The 17,039-nt window shown below is 48.1% G+C and overlaps 2 long non-coding RNA genes across 2 annotated transcripts; one reads left to right on the forward strand and one right to left on the reverse strand.

The window, feature by feature from the left end:
- Positions 1-1,032: 1,032 nt before the first annotated feature.
- On the forward strand, positions 1,033-2,797 carry Gm39830. Its single transcript, XR_879908.2, has 2 exons — positions 1,033-1,333; positions 2,090-2,797. It is a non-coding gene; the product is annotated as a predicted gene, 39830 (long non-coding RNA).
- A 3,243-nt stretch (positions 2,798-6,040) lies between these two features.
- On the reverse strand, positions 6,041-16,967 carry Map2k3os (mitogen-activated protein kinase kinase 3, opposite strand). Its single transcript, NR_027800.1, has 2 exons — positions 16,666-16,967; positions 6,041-7,005 (listed from the first exon to the last, which is right to left on the reverse strand). It is a non-coding gene; the product is annotated as a mitogen-activated protein kinase kinase 3, opposite strand (long non-coding RNA).
- Positions 16,968-17,039: the final 72 nt, after the last annotated feature.

Below are 17,039 nucleotides of genomic sequence, written 5' to 3' on the forward strand. Positions count from 1 at the left end.
GCCGAGTTTTATAGCCAGTGGATATTTTGTTTTGTGAAAAACTGCAAGATCCTTTTCCAAGTGTACGACCTCACATTGCCACAGAGAGTTCTGTAAGTTGCAGTGGGCATTTTGTCATTAGTGGCAGTGACTGACTCTTGAACCTTTGCCCAGGCTGCCAGGCCATTTAGTCCCCATTTAATGAACACTTTCCTCTGTAACCCCCCCCCCCAATCTTTTATTTGCCTTCTTCCAATCATTTTTATTGCTTGGTTGGGGGGTCAGACATACTACTGAGAGAATCTTTTCTGAGCAAATAATTTCCTTTTAACAAGTGGGTGTTGTGTCACAGCGTTTGTAAACAGAAGGCAGTGCGGAGGTGTGTCATTATATGCAAAGTGACTGAAAGGGATCCAGCCATCATAGAGGGCCTGGAGCCTGGTTGGCAGAGTCAGAGCTGGAGGCAATTGTGAACAAGGAAGATTAAAACCTGTGAGTCTCAGGTGACGTCACTTCCAAAGAATGTAAGTGGAGATGGTCAAAATATGTTCCTGGACAGTGTCTGAACAGGCCACTCATCTGCAGGCTGCTGGGCCTTTGGATGACTACTGCCCAAGCACCACTTCCTGGGGAAGTCCTCCTGTGCATTTATGTCTACAGACGTGGCATCTGACCAGCCAGTCTAGACCAGGGGAGAGTCTGATCTGATAAGCCTCCAATAGGGCCTGGCACAGTGGTTGTCTACCTATGGGTTGTGACCCTCGAACCAGCCTTTCACAGTGGTTGTCTAAGACCATTGGAGAATGGCTATTTACATTAATTAATAACAGTAACAAAATTACAGTTATGAAGTAGCCATGAGAATAATTTTATGGTTGGGGGAGGGGGTCACCAGAACATGAGGAACTGTATTAAGGGTCGAAGCCTTAGGAAGGTGGAGATCCACTGGCTAAGCACAGTCCAGATTCTTTTCTTTGACTCTTTCTTCTTTGCTTCTGTCTCTTTCCTTGCTGGGGTCTGTAAGCTCTACAGAAATTCTTTCTGGGAGCCAGCGATGGTGCTGGTCTGTAATCCTAGAACTTGGGAGGTAAAGAAGGTAGGAGCTCAAGGCATTTCTCAGCTACATCGTCAGCTTGAGCTCTATGAAACCCTGCCCACCCAAACCAAATACATAAAGTCCTTTCTGGAAAACAAAAGAACGACGTGAGCAATGAAAACATTTGCTGGAGTTACTGAGTGACTCAGTGTCAGAAGCAAGCTTCCCCGTGGCTGTGCCTGCTTGAGTCTCACGAGGACCAGAGGATGGACCAGCGAGTGGATCTGACTTACTTGGGTGCCCTTGAAAATCCATGGAGTATGTATTGAGCATCTCCTGTGGAGCAGGTGCTGTTGTGGGGACACAAACGAGCAAAGCAGAGGAAGCTCTCTGTGCCTGTGGTATTGCTTCACAGGAGTGCACCTGAGGGATGCAGAGGTCAAACGGACGGAGCAGATACTCCAGCTGCTTCTGGGAGCATGTGTTCCTGGAGGCAATCAGGCTTCAGACAGGGTGGCCACAACAGGCTTCAGCTGAGATGGAGTCTTTTTAAGGAAGACTCCAAGGAAATCAAGGGAAGTCAAGGGGGTGAGCGCGAGTTGGGTGGTAGCGGGAGAAGGGAAAACAGCCTGGCAGAAAAAAGAGCTAAAGCAAAGGCATTTGGGTTACATTAAGGCGCTGGTGGTGGAACACTGCTGGCTGCTATGGGGTCAGCAGGACAAGGGACTCTCACTAGGAGCCAGCGGTCTGGAGCAGCCTGGAGGAGGGGGTGAGGGGGATGGGGGGGGGCGGGGAAGAGCCCCCTGTGGGGTTTATACATGAGTTCAAGCACATATGTAGATAGAATAGTAAAATTCAGATCTATGGACCTACATGGTTGCTATTTGTTCTCATTTAACAAAATTTAAAGGAGTATTTATATACAGTAAGAGCTCCTTTGAGCAGGCATTCCACAAGCCAATGAACCACCACTTCCAGTTCTCTTCTAAAACAAAGTCCACCTGAAGCTTCTTTCAACCCCTCCCCCACTTACCTGACCAGTTTTTGGTCCCTGTGCTTTTGCCTTTGCCACAGAGTGTCACACACCAGGAACCTTGCAGCTTGTGGCCTTTTGCTTCCCCTGACCCCATTCTGATGCCCCTGCAGTCAGCTGATTCACTGAGCCACTCAGCACCGTGAGATCTGGGAAACGATGCTAAGTATTCTGCCAAATGCACAAGAGTGGATCAGAAGTGAACAGGGACTAGGGACCCTGCACTGGTCCCAAGGACAGTGGCAACGTGGCTGCTGTTCCCAGTCCTAAGCTCTGCCCCTAGTTCCCATGACTAGGAGGTCTCCATGGAGCTACCTGAACATTGTGGACACTTTGACCCTTTGCTATGCTACTGTAACCATCCCAGGAAGAAAGGAAGATATTGTGGTGTCTCTTGGTCTGACAGACTGTTGAAACAACAGATCCTGAGGAAGTAGGAATTTCCCCAGGAATTTCCCGCTGGGAGAAGGAAAAGGCACAAGCCACCAGGAACTTGTGGGCCTGAAAGAAGTCTCACCCAGGTAACAAGCTGTCAGAACACCGCAGGATGAGACTGAAGGCCAGATAATGACAGGTCCACAGTAAGCAGGAAAACAGAACCCTCTCTGGCACTGCTTGGATAGGCTCATCCTTGGCCCTCAATTTAAACTCTGATCTCACTTCAAGACCTTGAAGACTTGAGGATTTGCTGGAACTCCTTATCACTGTGCCACATTGAATAAATCTTTTTTTTTCTTTTTTTTCCCTGAGGTCTACTTTTAATCTGGCTCTTTTAGTTGTCTTATTGAGGATGAGTGACTAGATCTGACTTGGGACACAGGTTGTGACTCCTCCCCCATCAAGTTTGATAATAGTACAAGAGGACGAAACCCTAGGGTGACAGACGGCCCTGACCTTGGAAACCGAACAAACTGGAGGCCCCGCCCACCTTGCACAAGTCACTTGGCTTGATGTGGGTACCCTCACCCACTCCTATAAGGGAGCTGAAGTTCTACCAGGAGAGGTACCCACAAGAGTTCAGTACCAGGTCTTGGATTGATTTCTGGGTCTGTTGGTCTCCACCGCCTACAGTTTGGTAATCTTCAGTTTCTCCTCACTTGTGAAACAGAACATAAACTTGTCTGGTGTTAATGTTGGGGACCAAGGCCTAATCCAGACTGGCTCATCTGTTCCTGGGCTGCTGTGTGGTTTTAGGCTAGTTACATCTTTCTCTGGGTCTTATTATCCCTCCCCACGCTCCTGCAGACCTGGCTTTCTGTGTTCTCCAGCTCTGGAGTCCCACCCCATCTCTCCTTCCAAGACACACACCTTTGCTGCGCCCGAGTGAAGTGTGCTCAGGTGGGATGATGGTGGCCTCTCTGGTCAGCAGCTCAGCATTTTTCCAGCGAGCCTTCATTCCACCTTACCTCTCATTCTGTAACTATGTTTTCTGATTAGAAACATTGGTGTGTGTGTGTGTGTGTCTCTCGGTCATTTTTAAAGCTTAGGAAAAAAGTAGGAAAATATTAAGAAGATAAAAATTCCCTCTTAAATCCATCCACCTTGCAAGCCTGGTGTGGCCACATGTCCTTAGAAAGAAGCCTAATCTTGTCACCCATTGTCCACCCACCCACCCACCCACTTGTGCTTTCTGAGCTGCGACCCCATGTTCTGGACTAGTGACACAGTAAGAGCTGAGGCAAAGTGCCTGCTCACACAGAGATTGGCACCAACACAGTATTCTTTTCAAGAATGTCATCGACACATTTGCTGAGTTTTCTGTTTTGGCTATTTTGGCTTGGTTTTGAAGACAGGGTCTCTATAAAACCCAGGCTGGCCTTAAACTTGCAACCCTGCCTTAGTCCCTTCATGCTCAGACCATAGGCTGAACACTTTTTCCCCACTGAACAGTATACTATGAATATTTAATTTTTTTAATATATAGGAAACCAGATTCATTTAAAAAAATTTTTTTTTGTTTGATTTCTTTTTCTTTTCTTTTTTTTTCTTTTGGTTCTTTGAGATATCGAGACAGGGTTTCTCTGTATCGCCCTGGCTGTCCTGGAACTCACTCTGTAGACCAGGCTGGCCTCAAACTCAGAAATCCACCTGCCTCTGCCTCTCAAGTGCTGGGACTAAAGGCGTGCGCCACCACCGTCCAGCTATTGTTGCTTTTTTGAGACAAGGTTTTACTTTTTGAGTTGGCCTCAAACACCTGCCCCATCATCCATCCTCTTGAGTTCTTGGATATTAGTCTCCATACCATTCTGCCCAGTTCAAACATACTTTGCATTACCATTTTAATGAGGTGACTGTTATAGTTTAGATCCGAAGTATCCCCTCCAAGACCCACATGTCGAAAGTCAGTCAATAGTTTGACACTCTTGCGGTTGGTGAACCTTTAAGAGGTAGGACCTATTAAAAGAGTGTATGTCACTGGGTTGTACTCTTGAAGAGGGCTGTGAAGCCCTGTCCCCTACTTGTCTTCTTTTACTTTGTGGCCATGAGGCCAATGACTTGTATCATCACAATATACTGCCACAGGCCCCAAAGGAGGGGTCTGTAAAGCTGCAGCTCAAACCAAACCTCTTCTCTTTATATGTTTAGCAACTTGGGTGTCACGTGAGACTGGCAAAAAGCTGACAACAGAGTTGCAAAGTCAGATTTTTTTCTTAGGATTTATTATTTTTATTTCTTGTGTCTGGGTGTTTTGCCTGCACACATATGTCTGTGTACCATGTTTATGCCTGATGTTTGGGGAAGGCAGAAGAAAGCTTTGGGTCTCCATTGGAACACTGTCTGAGAATAGAGCTGTGTGAGGAGATTTCTGAGTGCTTGTGAGAAAACCTCGAGAATTCAAGACAAAAGTCTCAGGACCTCAGTTTCTTCAAAAGCAGCATTGTTCTCAGATTGCCCTTTTGAGTCTGCCATGTGCAGCCTGCCCTTGTGACTGTCCTTTACTCGTGTGATTTCTACTAGCCCTCAGAGCATAAACTGTCCGATGCTCTGAATAAAGCTGACTATTGCATGAGACTTCAGCCTGTCTCATTAATTGGCCCCATTCTACCAGGTCCCACTGTCTCTAGAGAGATAAAAGATGGCCTGGTACTGGAGTTAGGATGGGTGCAGGCTGCCATGTGGTGCTAGGACTCAACCTGGATCCTCTGTAAGGAGAGCAAGTGCTCTTCACTGCTGAGCCATCTCTGCAACCCCGTCAAAGCCTTGTCATCTCTTATCTGTGAGGCATTGGCACAGTGTTCCCTTGCAGACAGCATGCCCACAAAGTGTGACTGAGGCAGTGCCTCGCAGATGACTTGAGGCTTTGTCAAACTGACAGTCAAAGCTAACTATGATAGGCCACATATTGCATGAAATCTGTCACATCCTTCTGTAGACTCATGATGACTTATCATACCTGGCATAGTGTGAATGCTATAGAAATAGCTGCTGTGTTGTCTTTTCAGGAAATAATATCAATGAGAAGACTCTGTACATGCTCAGCACAGATGTGACATCTTTGTGACTTGTGTGTATGTATGGTGTGTGTATGTGTGGTGTGTTTGTGTGTATATATATGCAAGTATGAATGTGTGTGTGTGGTATGTGTGTGGTGTGTGTGTGTGTGTATGTATGCAAGTATGAATGTGTATGTGGTGTGTGTGTGAGTGTGTGTATGTATGCAAGTATGAATGTGTGTGTGTGGTATGTGTGAGTGTGTTTTGGGGCTGGAACCGAGGGCCTTATAAGCACTAACCAGGCTCTACTACTGAACCATATCTAGTCAGTTCCTGAGTGTCTCTGGCCCACGGTTGGCTGGAAACACAGATCTGGAATTTGTGTGCATAAAGGTTCACTGCAGGATCAGAACTGAGGAAAACCTACCTCCTAATTTGTCTGTCATCTGCTGAGCTCTCCCTAGACACATGCAATTGAACTTTTAAAAAATCCCATTCCCTATAAATTCTTCCAGAATTTTATACCCATAAATACAAGTCTATATTTGTTCTTTTATTATTTTTATTTTTATTTTTTATTTTGAGACAGGGCTCTCTGGGTAGCCCTGGAGGTGTAGTTCAGTTATAGAACACTTGCATGGCAGTTCAAATCTCTAGTATTACAATATATAAACAAATAAAATTTAAATATATTAAAAAATTATAAGTAGAATATCTTTGTCTCAGCTGTAGGTTCTAGGTCACCTTCAAATTCTCAAACCTCTGAGTGACTGTGTTGCTATTTTTTTTTTTCCTCTCTTTCCCAAGAATCCTCTCAGGAGAAGGTACTAGAAACAGCATTGAGTCAGCACTTCTCGTGCTCAGCTTCCTGTATGTTACCTGATCTGCTCCTCTTGCCTACCAGAGTCTAGGGCCATAAGATGCAGGTCATGGTCTGAGAGCACCTGAGGACTTTGCACAGTGGACCTCCTTGGTGACAGTTGGGATGTGACCATCATGAGGCTGAGTCCAGAGTCTAATGCCTCAAACTGTGGACAATCAGGGACACCAGACCGCTGGCCTGTCCCACCTTTTCTGTGGCAAGAGCAGCATCAAAAGAACATGGAAGAGTTTGGGCCCGCAGGGTGTTGCTCAAATGAGGAGACATCTGGGGGATGGACAAGAAGAGACACATGGTCCTGTGTGGCTGCCAGCCTTGCCTGGGGTCTGGTCGATGTAGGTGTTCACTGTCAATATGGAGCTGGAATGCAAGCTTTGGCCACGGGCTCTCTGTGCTTATGTAGTGGCAACGACCATCAGAACATGGTCCACACGGTGGTGGCTGAAGGAGGGGCAATGCCTTCCTGCACCTCAAGCAGCAGTGAGGCTGTTGCTTTGCTTCCCATGGGCATCTTCTCTGTTCGAATCCTTCACGCATTTTCATTGGCTCGATGCTTTCTTTGCTCTCTGGTCGCAGGAGTTTTTCACATCCTGATACAAGTCCCGCATCCAAAATGTTTTGCGAAGATCTTTTTCTCAGCTTGCTTTGAACATTAAACAAGGTCATTAACACTTAGTAGTGGGTGCTAGAATCACTGTCAATATTGCCACAATTAGTTCATTGTCCCATATAACACCGCAGTTAGGGACATGAGCCCTCAGCTCAGAACTGCTCACCAGTTCTTCTTGGTATCCCCAAAACTTGTCACTCAGATCCTAGACCTTTTTTTTTTGTTTGTTTGTTTTGTTTTGTTTTGAGACAGGATTTCTCTGTATAGCCCTGGCTGTCCTGGAACTCACTCTGCAGACCAGGATGGCCTTGAACTCAGAAATCCTCCTGTCTCTGTCTCCCAAGTGCTAGGATTAAAGGCTTGTGCCACCACTGCCCAGCTTAAGCTAGAACTTTTTGAGGAAGCCAACACCTCTTGGAGAGCCTAGGGCCATGGTTGTTTCTGATATTTATTTATCAAAACCTGTCTGTCAGCTGGCCCAGGCTGATTGTTAGAGTTGTTCAGGGAAGAGAAGGGAGGTTCTGGGATTTTGACCTCACCCTCCCTGCCCTGACTGAGACACACAGCCACAGTCTTCCCCAACTCCCAGCCCACGCCCACAGCCTGCCTTTGCTGGGTGCCTGTGCACAGGTCTTCTCATCAGAGCCTTGTCTTGCCTCATTTCTGATTCCTATTTACTGGAAGAGACCACTGAGGCTCAAAGATGTGGCTATATAAAATCCTATAGAGGAGAGGTATGGGACCAAGGAACTTGTACTAGTACCATTCTCATTATCCTCCACTCCAGCCTAGCCACATGGGGACCTACTGTGGGTAAACACAACTGCTGAACACAGCAACCTCTTCCAGAATGGTCATGTATCAGGGAAGTTCTTGTCCTTGTGTGATTCTTCTGTTTGACAAACTAAAAAGTCTGAGGATTAGAGACCCAGAGCTTGACTACTAGGTCAGATGGGACGGTTCATGTAAAGCCCATAGGTTCAGAGGCCCCAGTTATTCTGTGGGTACATCACAGCAGTCTGCAGAGCCCAACTTTACCTATGTCCCCTTTCCCTCCCTCTTCCCATTCATCCTGGGCCTCCATTTTTTGCTCCCATCATCCTTTAGAGTGCTACATGCTGTCCTCCCCTCTCGAAGCTGCCATCACCCTTATCTATCCAAATTTCTTGGGAGAAACAGGAGGCGCTGTTGGATGCTTGTGCATGCAGGACCCGTTTGGCCCCTTCTGTCTTTATTCAGATGCAAAGGAGATTTCCCCAAGCAGTCCCTTCCACTGCCTTCTTCAGATGCACTCAGATTCCAGAGGAGGGATGGGCTGCACAAGGGCAGTCACTATCAAGGCAAATTATTGGAGCCACCCAGATGCTGGCTAAATGCACCACAGAAAGTCATCCATTAGAATAATAATGGCGGGACTCCTGCGGTTCTTCCTGCCTAGTTGCTGGACACTCAGCTGATGGGTCAATCCCAGTGGTACTTTAGACCTTGGGGGACAGAATAGACCCACTCTGTATACTAGCTGGTTTTGTTTGTTTACTTTGAGGCAGGGTCTCTCTATGTAGACCAGCCTGGCCTCGAACTCAAACTCACAGAAGTCTGCCTGCCTCTGTCTTTTGAATGCTGGGATTGAAAGTATACACAACCATGCCTGGCTTCTACTAAATGGTTTTTGTTACTAAATGTAGGGTGTTTTGTACCAGGAAAGGGCATAAGCTGGGCAGTGACTTGAGAAATTCTCAGTTCTCATCATTATTCCTTAACAAGCAAACACCTGTAACCTGCCAGAGACTGAAGCTGATGGGGGCAGTACTAATTTAGAACTTGGTTTGTGTCAAGCCCTAGCCTACAGTTCACCCTGCACAATGAAGTGGAGGTAACACTACAATCTGGAAACATTTGCTTTGATCCCATGTCCTGCCTCCACACACAGCAGATCCCACTTGAGTCTGGGGTCTAGAGTCACTACACGGTATTGAGTCCCTTTTGGATCCATCCTTCCACTGAAGATCTTGGGTTGGTGATCCAGGAAGACCACAGGAAAGGGATAGGATTTATGCCGTATAGAACAGGCAGACTTAAAGAATCCATATTTCACTTATTTAGGTTAAAATGCTATTAACATTAGTTATATTAATTCATTTTTTGATATTTAAATCCTAAATACTTAAAATATCTTGAAAATATTACATACTTCCTACAGAAATATTTAATGGAAAAAAACCTCTCTTTCTTTCTTTCTTTCTTTCTTTCTTTCTTTCTTTCTTTCTTTTTCTCTCTCTTTCTTTCCTTCCTTCCTTCCTTCCTTCCTTCCTTCCTTCCTTCCTTTCTTCTTTTTTTTTTTTGGTTTTTAGAGATAGGGTTTCTCTGTACATTCCTGGCTGTCCTGGAACTCACTCTATATGTAGTCCAGGCTGGCCTCAAACTCAGAGACCCACCTGCATCTGCTGGGATTAAAGGAGTGTACCACCAATATCTAGGAATTACCAGGGCTGGGGCTACAGCTGGCTGGGGCTTAATAGTGAGTCCTTGTCTTTAAAGAAAAAGAAAAAAAAAAAGAGGTAGAACAGTATTAAAGAAGATACCCAATGCTGACCTCTGGCCTCCACATATGTGTACACATGCATGCATGTATATATGCATGTGCACATACAACTGTCATGACTGAGCAGCAGCTCTTTCCTGTGTCTACCAGGCAGCCCCACCTGCCATAGCCTGTGGTAACCTCTCCTCTGGCTTCGGTGGAGGAGAGACTGGTTGGTGAAGGGGAGTGTCTGACTAGCCACCGAAGGACTCCTGCTAGCCCGGCTCCCTCCCAGCCTCTGTAGGACTCCTCCCTGTTATCTCAGCGGCCCTTCTACTGCTCTGGAACTAGCCCCTCCCTTGAGGTGTGGCTCTGCCCAGAGGGGTAGGCACATCATTTGTTCTTAAGGCCAGCCAGTTCTTAGCTCTCAAATCCCTCAGTACAACTAATAAACTCAGGCTCAGAATAGCTCTCGGCACAACAAATAAACTCAGACTCAGGACGGTGTAAATCTCAAGGGCTAAGCAGGCACTGCTCTCGGTACCCAAGGCCCGACAAATGTACTCAGCTGGCAAAGGTCTCAACCCATCCAAGGCCTGGGTCCCAGGAGAGGAAATTTACTTGTTGAGGGTCTCTCACCAGACCCCTATCTAGACAAATTCTCTCAGACCCATATGCAGCTGAAGGCCAAGTGTGCAAACACATCTCTTCCCCAACTCAAGGAAGGCAACTTCACACCAGAAACACAGTGTGGGTGCACAGGGTGTTGCCTGAGACCTGGGTTCCAGGCAAGAGAGGCCCAGGGCTGGTGCACTGGGCAAACAGATAGAGGTGTCAAGGCTTCCTCTTTGCACAGGCAATGGGAGATGCTCAGAGAAACCCTAGCATTTGATACCACGTCTCCTTTACTGTTTGCCTGGGTGGGGAGGTAGGTACTCACTCCCAAGAACAGATCTGTGACATGGCCTGGGGGTATGGCTAGCTTGCTCTCTGGCCTGATATCCTTGTGGGAGCTCACAGACCTCCAAGGCCTGGCCATAAAGGTCTATTCCTTGTAATTTAGACCCAAGGCCATGCTCTCAGGTAAAGTTAAGGGGTGTAACCCTTAGGCCAGCTCCTTCTGCCTGCCTGGCCCAGATTCCTCTCAGCAGTATGCTGCCCTGGAGAAACTGGGTACAAGGGATAGGCTGTCTCCTAGCCTACCTTGGTACTGGGATGCAGCCAGCACTATGCGTGGGATAGCTAACTGTCTGGAAGTATGACTAGGTGGGTACCAGTGGTCACAGTGGCTCAAGGTACAAAAGCCAAAGTAGTGATGGTATCTTCACCCATATAGCTCTGCTGAGAGGCCCGTGGCTCTTCTGTGAGCCCTTAGTTCATGGGTGGGGTTTAAGAGTGACCCTAGATTCTAATTTGTTGTGTTTTTTTAAAATTTACTCCTTAGCCTCCCTTTCTTCCTCTACATTTGCCCTGAGTCTTATGCACAGTGAGTGGCCTTTTCATTGTCCCCTGCAGTACCTTCTTTATTTGTATTAAAGCATGGCAGGCACACGGTGCTATATGTCAGAAGGCAGTATACCAGCACCACAGCAACCAGCAGCCATGGCCCCCAGCCTGCTCTCTGCAGAGACAGAGTCTGCATCTATCACCGGCGGGCTTTTTCCGTGAGAGGTAAGCAAGGAGCCAAACGGATCAAGTTCTTACCCTGGAACTCTGAACTCTCCCTTCCTTCCCTTCCTGTGTACACACACGGCTTCTGTTCTCCTTCCGTCTTTGTCCATTTTAGACAACATCCCATGGCTTCCCACCATGGGAAACAAAGACTCAGCTCTGTTACAAAGGGGTCCACATATCTGACTTCCTGCAAGTTAGACAGACCAGTGGACAGACCCCTGGACTCCCTGGGCGCTGTAAGCATTGTTAAGACATTAAAATTGTGCTGGGTGGTGGTGGCGAACGCCTTTGATCCCAGCACTTGGGAGGCAGAGGCAGGTGGATTTCTGAGTTCGAGGCCAGACTGGTCTACAAAGTGAGCTCCAGGACAGCCAGGGCTACACAGAGAAACCCTGTCTCAGAAAACAAAAAACAAAACAAAACAAACAAACATTAAAATTGCTTCTTAATGTTAATATACTCAAGGCTAGGTTTGCTACAGCTAGCTTTTATGTCAACTTGACACAAGCCAGAGTCACCTGAGAGAGTGCCCCCAGAAAATCAGGCTGCAGGCAGTTAAGCCCATAAGGCTTTTTTTTTGGATTGATGGAGAAGGGCCAGCCCACTGTGGGTGGTGCCATCTCTGGCCTGGGTTCTATATGAAAGCAGGCTGCCAGTAAGCTGCACTGATCCATGGTTTCTGCATCAGCTCCTGCCTCCAGGTTCCTGCCCTGAACAGTGATGTGGAAGTGTAAGCAAAATAAAGCTTTAGTTTCTAACTTGGTTTTGGTCATGATGTTTTATCACAGCAATAGTAACCCTACCTAAGACAAGATTGTAAGCGTATTTTTTCCCCGCTGATGTTCACTTCTATAAATGAGCAAAGTAACTGGGGTGGGCAATGAGGCTAAGTAGCTGCAGTTGGACTCACCCTTGCTGCTTTGAGTGAAAGGACAGTCAGTCTAACAGTCAACCAGACTACCCTGTGCTAGCACCAGCTATCTTGGATACTCCACAGACACTCAGAACAAGTTATGAAAAAAGCATGGCTGACCGCCTTGGTTCTTGAAGGTCCGCCAAGGATGTCTGAGACAGTTTGTACCAGCCCCCACCCCCCTTTCTTTTTGAGACAGGGTCCCTAGCTCAGGAAAGCCTCAAACTTATTTGCAGAGGAATATACCCTTGAATTTCTGATCTCCCTGGCCTCCACCTCCCAAGTGCCAGGAGTACAGGCATGTGGCACAATACCGGGTGCTAGGAATTGAATCTGGGGCTTTCTGCACGACAGATAAACATTCTGCTGAAGTACAACTTGACCCCTGTACCAGACTCTGTTAGCTTAAGACGCTTGCTGAGCGCCACGTGACCGTGCAACTATTATCATTCTGTCCAGAAGGGGCGCAATTTCCCCAGTGATCTAGCTGAAGGACTGCTGAGGCTGCTGCTAAGGGAAAAGTCTGTGATTGGTCCAAACAAACGGCTCCGATTGGCTCAACTACCTACAGGCTGCTCAGGCTCTCTAGACAGTCTTCTGTGCTATTCATCATTCCTGGTATTACAATAGGACCCAGTAAAAGTTTCCCTCAGGTGTTCTCTTAGCCCCTGCTTTCAGTAGTGTGGGCTGAGCTGGCAACACTTAAATAAGCGGAGACAGCAGCAAATGGTGACTGTATTAGAGACGGCGGGAGAAGAGAGGCAGCAAGAGGCAGCGGAACAGCAGTGGCAGTGACAGCTGAGCAGGTGGCAAGCTAAGCTGTGAAGGCAATAAGGCAGCTATCATCCCGAAAAAAGCAGTGGTGATCCTGATGATGGTCCCAGTGGCCCTATGAGAAGGCCTGCTAGGTGTTCTGGTTTCCCCCCTCGCAAGGTGCCAAAACTTCCCGGCAGCGGCTAAGCTGTGGAAGGAGTCAGGCAACTTGGGAGTGACTGAGAGGGAGCAGAAGCAATGATGCTGTGGTTGGGGCGCGGGGGTGGAATGGGGTGGGGTGCGGGGGGCAAAGCCCTGTCCAAGCAGTAGTTCAGCTAAAGCATGAGAATCAAGAATTCAAGGCTAGCCTGGCCTACATCTTAGGATCCTATCTCCCAACACACACACACACACACCACACACACACACACACACACACACACACACACACACACACACACACACACACACAGAGGCATGCACATGTGACAGAGACAAATGATTGGCTCAAGAACTCTCTGTTGCTTTGTGGCTTAGGTTGGAAGACAGCCCTGTGCAGATGGATCTGGAACTGCCCCCATGGTATAGTTAATGCAGAGGTAATGCACATCTGCCTCTCCTCTTGGATGTGTGACCATGGGCAAGTTGCTGGTCTCTGTTTTTCATTGCCTCTCACCAAATCCTGGCAATAAGAACATCCTTGTATTTCTGGATTCCGAACAACAGGATACGAACTCTGGTATAAAGCCCTACCTGATACTTTGAGCCATCCTCAATCATTTGGGTTAGAATCTGGCCTGCTCCCTCCCTGACATGAGACCCAAGGAAGATGCTTGTGTCTTGGTTTCCTCATCTGGAAGAAGAATTTCCAACTATGTCAGCATCACTGAGGTGTGAACTTGTGAGACCCAGCAGGAAACAGGTGACAATAATTGCTTGTGTTCTGTGTCCCATACAGGAAGGACCATGTTGGACACCTCTTAGCCTGGAAATATTTCCCACTGTGTCCAGAGAGCTCTACACATCCCTGTAAGGGCCTGGGTAGTCCAGATCCAAGGGTAAAGAGCTATTGTCTTTCTAGAAAGCCATAGAAGAAACTCAGAGAAAACTGTGTGGCTCAGAAGACAACTGTGATGCATTTTAATGAGAGCAGGGGCAGAAAAAGGCAGGTGAAGGCTCCATGATCTGTCAGACGGGAGTTTGAAGAACAACCCTGTCATTGCAGTGGTCATGTGTCTCCATCCTCTGCTTGCTTCTCTTTCTTCCTTTCTTTCTTTCTTCCTTCCTTCCTTCTTTCTTTCTTTTCTTTTTTCTTTCTTTCTTTTTTTCCCTAGACTGGCTTTGAACTCTCGGAGCTTTGCCTGCCTCTGCCTCCCAAGTGTTGGCATTAAAGGTGTGTGCCACAACTGCCTGGCAATCCTTTGCTTTCTGTTCTGTTCTGTGCCCATGAAAATGCACACCTCCTTGGGAGGTGTATGTTCTGAGTGTTCAGTGAGTGCCTACTGTGCACTGTGGAAGCCAGGAGCCAAGTGTGGTGCTGCTCTCTACAGCTTGCCTCAGAAGGAGTCTGCATGAAGGACCACCACACAGTAGGTAGGGCTGTGAAAATGGCATATGCTGTTGTACAGGTAGTGTCATGTCACACGTATGAATTATCATGTGATATTTCAAAATGGTGGCCATTTAAATACAGAAGGTTAAAAGAAATATACCTAAGAGGTAAGTATCCCTTGTGTTTCTTCATATGGCAGAGGAAGGACATTCCTGGCTGAGGGGACAGCCTTTGAAAAGATCGGATCAAGAAGGAAAGCTTGGTTTTGAAGTGTCTGGATATGTCAACAGGGCCAGAGGGTTGGAAATTCCTACCTAGGGAACCAGGAAAGATCTGAGCTGGGCCTAGCCCGGCTTTCAGAAAACTCTCTTTGCAGCAACTAGCACAGAAGTGAGAAAGCTGGGCAGCAGGCAGAGCACAGAGGGTATCGTTTTATCCTGAGTGGGGCACCCACAGAGAACAGCCACACTAGGGCTGGTCACAAGAAGGCACACACCCCAGGTCAGCAAGCCTTGGGAGGTTCTGCAGATGGCAGGACACTGCACATACAACCAGAGCTGTGCATGACCACTGTGCCTGTCAATAGGCCTGCCCCTGGGCAGCCATGCTAAATGCATACAAACCCTGTGCATCTTGTGGGAATTCATGTGTGCTTGGGGTGTATGATCAGTGCATGCGGAGGAGGCTCTAACAGCATCTGGAAGGGGCTGCATCTGAGGGAGCCTCTCATTTCTGACCATACCAGTGGTGACACAATTGGTTTGGGGGCTTTCGCTTCTTCTCTTGGAGATTCTATCCTTTCTCTTGCTTCTTTAAATCTCTGCTTCTGTGGCACCTTTAAGGGAGGCTTTTCCTGACTGCCCTCACTAAAATCACACTCCCACCTCCAGACACACCTTCTCTCGTCCCCTTTTTTCCACAGCATTTGTCAACCTGAGACACCCTATCATTTCACTTAGGCCAGAAGTCCATTCCTTTCTGAGAGCAGCGTTGTGTCTGTTTTGTTCGTCGTTGATCCCACAATGCTACATCCACAGTGTGTGCTCAACCAGTGAGTTGCTCCCCACACACTAGGTTTGGACCACCCCCTTTCTTCAACTCACAGTCACATGCTAACACAGGCTGAACCCTTCCCATCCCCAACCTCAGCTTTCCTTAGAGGGGTCTGCTCTCCCGGGAGTCAGAGTAAGAGATGGCCTGCTGGGATCTGAGTCTAGTGCTCTGGCCAGTTTCTGAGTGGTCATGAACTTCCCCCAGCTAACTGTGACACTTAGGGACAGGAGGGTAACAGATGCTGTTGGCAGAGGTGGCCAGAGAGAAAAAGTCTTCCATCATGCCCCTCATTCCAGCAGCTGACTGGCTTGCTGGTGCAGCCTAGCCTGGCTTCCTGAGCAGGTCTCCACTCCCTGCCCTGGCCTTTCTGTTTCTTCCAAGGATGGTCTCTTACCTCTCTTTCTGATGACTAGTCCAGGAAGGTCACCTTCTTTGACCCCACCCAGGTGAGGCAGGGCCTCTTAGGACTCTTGTATCTATTTATAGCACCCCACATGGAGTCTGTGATCCCTGGGCTGTTTGTCAAGTTCTCTGACTAACCCATTAAACTCCTCCTGTTTGAGGGCCTTGTCTGAGTCACCCTGGTGCCCAAGAGCCTGGCACGGGACTAGTCACTTTACCCATGTCTGTGGCATGCTTTTCCTACTTCCTCTGTTCATTCCTTAAATATTTCTTAGGCACCTACTATGTGCATGGCTCTGGGCTAAGCCTTGGGATTCAGCAGAGGATGAGACATTCAGGATTCCTAATGGGGAGGGGCACGTGGCACGGGAGGAGGGCTGCGGTAGAAATCAAATATGCAAGCCAGGCATTCGGGGCCTGAGTGTTGGCCAGAGAGCTAAGACTTACTCCAGCTCCGACTGACTCCTTGACCTTGTGCTTCTTGCCCTCACTAGACCTGACTTTCCAATCGACCCCAGAGATTCCTGGTTAGTGTGAGGACAGAGGCTCAGCGACCGACGGCCGAGATGGAACCCCAGTCAAGGCTGGCAAAAGGTATTTCAGTGTTTGGAATGACACTTTGTTTAATCGGAGACTACTCCCCAGCCCGGAGAGTGGAGCTGCTATAATGTTACAACCAGTTACTTTGTCACTAGGCAAAGGTTAGCCACTGAATTCCCCGCTCCCTAGGTGCTGGCGTGCCAGGTGCTTGTAGAGGCTGGACTTAAACGCGTGCTCGTTCAGCAAGGCGCAGTAAACTCTTTCCCACAGTCGGTGAACACTCACCTGGCACGCGCCCGCCGTGGGATCGCTCTTTTCCTGCTGCCCTAGGAGGCAAGCCGGTGGTCGCCGCTCTCTTCAGGGGAGCACATGGACGCTCATCCTCGGTATGGCTCAGCCATTTAGGAGTCTAGTCTCACTCAGGGAACACTTTTAACCCCACGGAGCACATCGGCCCTGCCCTGCCCCCCTAGAGATCTTGGGATTTTCCAGATTGCGACCCGCACACGCTGTGCCATAGGGGGGCACAGGCTGGGGCACCCAGGACCACGCCAGCACAATCCCCCGAGTGGGTAGGGCAGTCATCTAGACGGCAAGAGGGCGGAGCCGAGCTGTACTAAGGGGAAAGCTGGGTTGGATTCCGGCTCTTGGAGGGTGGG

Source organism: Mus musculus, chromosome 11 (assembly GCF_000001635.26).
Source record: "Mus musculus strain C57BL/6J chromosome 11, GRCm38.p6 C57BL/6J".
NCBI classification, from domain to species: domain Eukaryota; kingdom Metazoa; phylum Chordata; class Mammalia; order Rodentia; family Muridae; genus Mus; species Mus musculus.